Source organism: Notothenia coriiceps, unplaced genomic scaffold (assembly GCF_000735185.1).
Source record: "Notothenia coriiceps isolate Sejong01 unplaced genomic scaffold, NC01 NC01_scaffold00018250, whole genome shotgun sequence".
NCBI lineage: Eukaryota > Metazoa > Chordata > Actinopteri > Perciformes > Nototheniidae > Notothenia > Notothenia coriiceps.
The window spans coordinates 184,140-192,730 of NW_011350951.1; the positions used below are offsets into that span (position 1 = coordinate 184,140).

General features: G+C 42.6%; 1 protein-coding gene across 1 annotated transcript in view; it reads right to left on the reverse strand.

The window, feature by feature from the left end:
• LOC104950930 (exportin-2-like) overlaps positions 1–8,591 on the reverse strand; it is a 72,348-nt gene that overhangs the window by 62,551 nt on the left and 1,206 nt on the right. The gene's annotated exons all lie outside the window — the stretch shown is intronic.

Here is an 8,591-nt window from a genome sequence, read left to right on the forward strand (position 1 = left end):
CCCTATTGAATGTTATCCGACGGACGTTGTTTGCTATTAAACTATAACTAAATTAGATAGCTAATTACTTTGCTAATTACCTGATAAGCTATAATGACGGAACCGTAGTTAAGGAGTTTGCGAGGAATAAAATCGGTTGAGTTGAATCTAATCGACTCCAACAAAATCCGTACACCTTTGTTGTTACCTTCTGCTATTTCACTATGAAACTAACTTTTTATGTATATAATAATTTAATTGATTGTTTACACTTGTTTAATTGTAACGAAAATAAATTTATCTTATTTATTATAAAGTTTTAGTTTCTTTGTTGTTACAAAATTGTTTAGTATAATTTGATTAGGACTACTGTCTTGATATTTGTTTATCGACTTTAATATATTGTTTTATGTTTCTCATTGACATTGGGTTAGTATTTAGTATGGGTAGATTTTAGATTTATAGTGGTGTACCTCAACTTATTAATCTCTAATTGTAGGCGACACATCGTACTGATCGTATGGTATTGTGGACTTCGCTCCTTTCGCTAACGTAAGCATTTTCCTACCCGATTGTCTCGATGATATTTTCTGTCAGCTTGGGCGCTTACGTAAGGATTGGCAGACTTTACTACACGTTGGATAAACGTTTACCTTATAAATTCTGTTTAACTAGTACAATTTTCGGTGAATGTACGATGTTTGTAGAACCGTTCCCTCGTAACATGGCGTATGCTCTTGTCCCATTTGTAAATTGGTTATGTTTAACTCCTCGCGTAAGGGCGGTAGAGGAGGGCATCTACAACGTACTGTACATCGTCAGACGCACCCCCACACTATTTTTGCTGGGGCGGGTGAGCGTGTAGTCTGCACTCTCTCTTAGACCAGGATCCTAACCTTCAACTTTTATGTTGCGCTGGTTATTTTCTGCGTAAACATATACAGATAAAACCGTACATTTCTTTGTCTCAACCTGCTTGTGATCTGACGTCTATTTTTCTCAAAATACATCGTTATTTATGTTACTTGTAAAGAGAATAGATGATTTGAGCGATTGATTGCCTCCTTTCTAGCCGACAGTATTACGAACATTGCGAGTGCTATCTCGGAGATGGTGCAATGGTAAGGAAACGTTCTCGTTGCGACGAAATGTTTATTTCCAGTTTATTGGAAACTTACACTTGTTTACGGTAGTGTTTTTATGAATGAAGGAGGGGGTATTTAGACATCACTTCACTATACAGGAGGTCAAAAACTTAGCCAGGGTCGTGTCTAGTAATAAACTAACAAATATAGAAAATTGAGTTTAAACTTTCAAAGTCCTGTGATACTGACTATAAACATACGTATAACTTATATGGTACCCAATTTTGCTTCTTGACTGTTCGCTATCTTTTTCGAAAATGACTTTAGTTAGTTTTCATTTGTATTGGACTAATTCACCGTCCTCTCCTTGTCCCTTCTCTCTCCTAGTTTTGGACTAAATACAGTATAATTGCTTACTTTTACTGTTGCGCAGATTATGGCGTAACGGCTGGGTTCGTTCCAGCTTTGCTATTGACTGGTGGAGACAGTATGTTGTATCAATTGATGTTTAATGTATGAATAGTTTGTTACATGTTTACGGGTATCAAAAGTTACTCGTTTAAAGGAAACGGATAGATAATTTTTGTAAGGTCTCTCTTACTTTAACCTGTCAAAGTTAACATTCTTACAAGGTTTCTTCACCTGCGACTGCGTGTATATCTGACTGATGACATTGTATTCTTGTCAGGTACATGTGTACCTCGTGTGTTTTTTGACTACCTTGGGTCTTACGGTTTTCCTAAAGTATGAAGCTCACTATTTCGTTCTCGTTTATTAGTGTATTTCTGTCTCATATCTGAGGTTTTTTGATTGTTTTTGTTGACTTTTTAAGTGTTATCGAATCTATTGTTTGATCGACTGATCCATAGTGTTCATCCCGGCCCTGAGCTAATTTTTTTAACTTAGATTAATTATGTCGAAACATTAATTAATTAGCGTTAATGTAGCGTAAAAATTAGCGTAATATTTATAAACTGGACTCTTGCACTTCTCGTTAAAAAAGTGACCTAAATATTATGGTAAGACCTTATTACTGACTTATGTATTCGAATCGTTGTTTGTAACAATTAAAAAAAGTTCCTCAAGAATGGTTCTGGTTTGTCTTTCACGTTAAAAACGGTATTTCACCATCGTTATCGTTAATCCTATATTCAGTGTAAAGGGTCTCTAAGTCCATCGGCTATCCATCCTCTGTAAGACATTTGATATCTGTAAAAAAAATTCCTTTTGTGTTATTAAAGTTCTGTAAGTCTTGTAACCTTGGGACTGATAATCTTTGTAGAGTAGACAACGAAGTCTCCGGTATTTGAAACAAACTAAATGAGATTGTCAACTAATTTTTTCGCTTATTTAAGTCAGGTTTGAGAGGAGTATTGAACCGGTTTTTGTTATTTGTCCATTAGTATTCACGTCACGGTGGGTTGTGCTTATTTATCAGTTGTATTTCACTTGGTAAATTTTATTTATTTTTTCACGGTCACTAACTGGAGTTCAGGGAGGATAAGAAGGTTTATAGGACTACTTTTTATTTTAGGAGACAACGTATCCGGGCAAACTAGTTGCCGCTTGCCCACACCCCCCAGGAACCTGAGGCTCAGCCCGATTGCAGGTGCGAGTTCGAAGGTGCAGATCGGACGAATACAAAACGTAACCTCCACTATGAACTCGGAACTACACGACGCCCTATCGCTTAGGGAAAAACGTACTAAACGTTTGTTGGCACGAGAATAACTGCGAAGGTTAGCAGCAAAAAAAAAAACGTGTTATTCAGCAACCCTTGCAATTTGGGATTTTATTTTTGGTTGGTAGACCTCGGTGAGCTGGTCATTTCAAAAGTAGCTCACCAGCCAAAAAAGTGTGGGCACCCCTGTTGTATGATATCCTCTATTGTTTTATGTTGTTTTATGTTTCATGTGGAACCTATTTGCTGCAGGTCTCCCTTGAAAAAGAGATCTATGATCTCAATGGGACCAATCTGGTTAATTAAAGGTTTGAAATAAAATGAAACTGAGCAAAAATGAACAAAAACCAGCTGGATTACTCGGACGTTCTTGGTCAACCATGCCTTTATGGAAATCCCCTGATGGTGGGATAAATGGAATTATGTTCGAATTCATCCTGGACCTGCTTGGACGCCGTGTGACCTTCCCTGCCTTGGTTGGGCCTTGAGTTAAGTTATTTTTCTGCCTCCCTCCATGTTTCCTTTTGATTGAGTTCATAGGTATTTCAGTGTCAGACTGTATTTTTCAATTTGCCATCGGAGTATTATAATTGTGGTAAAATACAGCAATATTCATTTGATGGAGAGTATTTGTTTGTCTGTGGTTGGGCCATTGCATTTCTGTAGTTGGTTAGCCAGGCTATCCCTCCATCTGTTTGATGTTAACATATTTTATATGGACAGTATTTGAATTTTGTATTTTTGGGGATACAAATGTATCATTGTTCTACTTTACAGGACCTCTCATGGTCTATTTTAGAATTGTATACATTCATTAAAACATAGTCATGTATTTATATCAGCCCATGTTCCTGCAGCCTGTCTGTCCAATTTAGATGTCAGTTAAGAGATCTTTATTTCTTAGACTGACTTTGAAAAGGTCCTTGTTCAGGTGCATTTGCTGCCACCATTAGGAAGAATAAAAAGACAACTGTAGTTTAATTATTTATTTCAAGACATGTTTTTTAACCTTGGCTTCGACACTACGAGAACACCAGGCTTGTGGTTGAATTATGAAAATAAGAACTGATGATTTTAAATGATTCCCCTAATTGTTAGCGCCGCTCTTGGTCCACATCTATCAGGAAGCACATGGTAGGAGGTCAACACCTTTACTGATGGAATAAAGCTTAAAATGGTCTTCATGTGGAGCACGACAGTAAATGAAATGAAAGTGGACATGAGCGTTTGGTGCCCTTGTAGTCTGACTCAGAGGATGTAGGCCGGGGGTAGAAGGTCCTCATTGGCTGGTTATCTCAAACTGAATTCTCCTCCCCTTTCACTATCTGCGCGTTGTCCGGAGTTGATCTGTTTTCTGACAAAGCCATCGTTAGTCGGAGATGATGTGGCACATCTAATAAATTCATTATGATCTTTCCGTTCTACTTCGCACAAGATTCTGTTATATTGATTCAGAAACAGGAGAACCAATAACATAAAAAAACCAAATGTAAATTAAAATTATCTTGGATTTACTTAATCTAGTGAATTCTTCGATGTGTGTTATATAATTCCAAAACATTATTAAGAAGGTGAGGACTGATTTGTGTGCAACCTACATGATTGTGTTAGTTAATTTCAACATTATCTGGTCACTATGGATTTCAATAACAGGTCAGTGTCCTGCTAATTTAACTGGCTAATATCAATTCCACAAATTGCAGTTTATTTTGCTCACTTATGTTAACAGTTAGTGCGTTATGCAACTGTATATAGTAAGATCAAGCGAAATATACATTGTAGTTCCAAATTAACCAACTTTTAAAAAACTGGTTACCAAGTTTTGATTGTTATAATAGTCATTTTAAGTGCATTTGCTAAAACTTATTTCATCAACGATTTCCACACAGTGCACGTAAATTCAAAACGCAGTTCTTTGTTTTTGTGACATTTTAATTTGTAACAATAAAAAACAGAATATAAAACAGGCAGGCTTTATCTCAAGATCAAACAACATTTATCTTTTGATAAGAGTCATATCACACAGTCAACATATGTCTTATATTCAATTTGGTGTTTTCTTTTGAAAATGCTGTTCCTGTACCCAAGGATTAAGGCTGCTCAGGAAATTTGTGATGTGTTTAAAGAGTTTTACACAACTCCAGCGTGGTCTGATTCCCAGGGCGTCAAGAACCAACTTCAAAGCCCTCTGGGTCTAATACCGCTGCTACCATTTCTTGTCTGTATGACTTTCACCTAACTACTGTATGATGTAAACTCATCCACAAAATATTTGTTCCAGTGCCAAGGAAGTCTGGTGACATAGCCCAAGACCACATAGTGCAGGAATGGATGTGTGGGTAAACGCAGCATAACCACGGTTAGTCTTCGGTGTGAAACGTGTGAAAATTGGAGGAAAGAAATGGAGCGCCCTCACCATTTTTTCCCAATTCTCAGGACCACCATATTTCACTAGATGGCAAATAAATCAATTTTAGCAAGACTCATACATTTCAACAGCGAAACATGTATTTGAAAACGCATGGGGGGAAATATGACCCCCATGGTGGGTCCAGTGTTAAACCAATCACAATCTTCTTGGGCTGTGCTAAAAGCAAGATGCAGTGACGTTGCCCTTGCTAAACAGATGGGGTAGGCTGTGCAGAGCTGGCGGCAGTAATATAGAGCCCCTCAGATGGTAACGGCTGGAACAGGAGGTGAGCTGGATGACTGGGATCTCAAATGATTCTCTTTTAACACTTGGTTTCGCTATAGGGATTTTATTGTTGGAAGTGGGGAGCCAATGATTTGTTGACAAACTGCTGGAGTCTGAAGTTGAACTGTTGCACCAGATTATTTTCAGCATAAAGATAAGCTTCTCAGTAGCAGTGGGTAGTAAAAATGACTGGACGAGAGTGATATTGCAACAATAGTTTGAAACTAGGTAACATTTAATAAAAGTTGCTGTTTTTTATCAATAAATCTGTTATAGGACTATCTGAGATTTGTTTGCTTTCAGTCTTAGAATATACAAGTGTGTTGAACATAAAGCAATACCCAATCACCAGCAGTTGTTCAGTTTGGTTGACTGAAGGCCATGGAAACTTTTTATTTGCATCATCTATTCACGTTTAAGTATGTTGTGCCTCTCCTGCGACATGTTTACATGCTTTAATGTTCATCCATCCATCCATCTTCTCCCGCTTATCCGTGGTCGGGTCGCGGGGGTAGCAGTTCCAGCAGAGAGGCCCAAACGTTCTTTTCCCTGGCCACATCAACCAGCTCTGACTGGGGGATCCCAAGGCGCTCCCAGGCCAACGAAGAGATATAATCCCTCCACCTGGTCCTAGGTATACCCCTTGGTCTCTTCCCAGCTGGATGTGCCTGGAACACCTCCCTAGGGAGGCGCCCAGGTGGCATCCTTACTAGGTGCCCGAACCACCTCAACTGACTCCTTTCGACGTGAAGGAGGAGCAGTTCAACTCCGAGTCCCTCCCGGATGACAGAACTTCTCACCTTATCCCTAAGGGAGACGCCAGCCACCCTGCGGAGAAAACCCATCTCGGCCGCTTGTATCCGCGATCTCATTCTTTCGGTCATGACCCATCCTTCATGACCATAGGTGAGGGTAGGAACGAAAATGGCCCGGTAAACAGAGAGCTTTGCCTTCTGGCTCAGCTCCCTTTTCTTCACAACGGTGCGGTAAAGCGACTGGCAGAGCCGCGTCCCCGCTGCTCCCCAGATCTCCGGCCCATCTCACTCTCCGCATCTTGTGTCCTCACTCCGAGAAACGGAAGATTCCGTCCGAGATAATTCAACTCCTTAGTCACTTGGGGTAAAGGACTCATTCCCCCTCCTCAGACTACGGACAGTCCACTGCTTTCCTGCTGAGCACATCAAGGCTCCAGATCACCCACAACCAACACCACGACACCCCCACTCGGAGTGCTGATCCTCATCCAGCCGCTTCAACACTCGGTTGCGAACCGATCCAGTGAGTGCTTGAGGTATTAGATACCCACATCATCTGCAAAAGCAGTGGCTCTGCAATCCTTATCGCACGAACGCAGACCCTCCCCCACGCTACGCCGAATCCGATCCCATGTAATATTACAAAGCAGGATTGGTGACCAAAGCGCAAGCCCTGGCCGGAAGGGCCAAACCCCTCACGCGGAAATGGGTTCCGACCCTTAGCTGCCTGAGGGACGCGCGGAACACAGCTTGCTCGCTTTGGAGTCACAGAGATTGGAAATGGCCCTGAGTAGAGACCCCCTCACCACCCATACTCCCGCAGCACCCACTCGCCACAAGTAACTCCTGGGAACCGGTCATACGCCTTCCTCCCAAAGCTCTACAAAACCACATGTAGCACTGGATAAGCGTACTCCCCAGGGCCCCCTTCCAGGATTCCTTGCGAGAGTAAAAAAGCTGAATCCATGCGTTTCACGACCAGGAGCGGAATCCCGCATTGTGTCCTCCCTCAATCCTAAAGTCGACAAAATCGGCCTGAACGCCTCCCTTTCGAGTTACCTTTAGAGTAGAAACTTTACCCGGGACGGCTGAGTAGTGTTGATGCCCTCTGTAATCGGCACCACCACACGCTCTGATGCCCCCTTTTTTTGAAAAGGGGCAACCAACCAAACCCGCGTCTGCCACTCCTTCTGTACTGTTTCCGACTTCCACGCAACGTTGAATGAGACGTGTCAACCATGAACCAGTCCTCCACAATCCAGAGCGCCTTCAAGCATTTCTGGGGCCGGATCTCAATCGCACCCCCGGGGCTTTGCCACTGTGGAGTTGTTTTGACGACCTCAGTGACGCTCCCCCCGGAGATTGGGTGTTGATCCCCCGTCCATACTTCCAGCTCTGCCTCTAACATAGAGGCGCGGAGTTATCGGGTTCAGCAAGGACAGTTCCTCAAAAGTGTTCCTTCCCCCAACGTCCTAAAACACTCCGCATCAGTCTGAGGTCAACAACGTCCATTCCTTACTGTACACAGCTTGGATGGTTTCCTGCTTCCCCCCCTCCTGAGGTGTGGACAGTTTTCCAAGACATACTTTTGTTGCGCACCACTGCCGCCCCGAAGTCCTTACCAATGCCTTCTCCGAACTTCTCCCCCAGCCCCGTGCTTTGCCTCCGCCACCGGGTTTTTTTTTTTGTTTTTCTTTGCTGAGGCTGCTGCCCTTCGGGCCTGTCGGTAGCTTGGCAACTGGCCTCCCAGAGACTCCCCCGGGATAACAAATCGCCTTTGAAAGGCCTCCTTCTTCAGTCGAGACGCTCTTTCCCTGACCACGCGGTGTCCACGCAAGGAGGTTTTGAGTTACCCGCGCCGCTTGAAGGCACCTAAAGACCTTGAGAACCACAGCTCCCCCGCCGTGGGCTTTCGGCAATAGAGGCTTTGAAGCAACACGCCTACTCTGGTTTCAATGTCCCCAAACCTCAAACACAGGAAATGTCCGAAAAGCCTCAGCCGGAGGTGTAGTTGTTGTTTAATGTTCATATAGAACTTTATTTTTCTCACACTGCCTGTGCTGGCAAGCACCTCTTTTCACCCATCCTGAAACCAGAGACCAGTCGCACTGATTGTTAGCTGGACAGCTCTGGTTGTGATTCTGGTCATCCCTGCTTTAGAGATGTCGCCTTAGCTCTATCAAGCTTAACAATGTGTTGGAGGGCTGAGTTGCAATTAAGCACAAGCGTCAACATTAGTGATGTCACTATGTCATGGAACTTAAACAAAGGAGTCCAATTGGAGGTGTTCAGGCAGGGGGGGCTGGGTGTCGGGAGAGAGAAACTCCTTCTGGAGGCGACAGCAGGGATGTTAGGGCCTTTGCAGACCATTTAATGGCCAAAAAATGAGAGCGCCT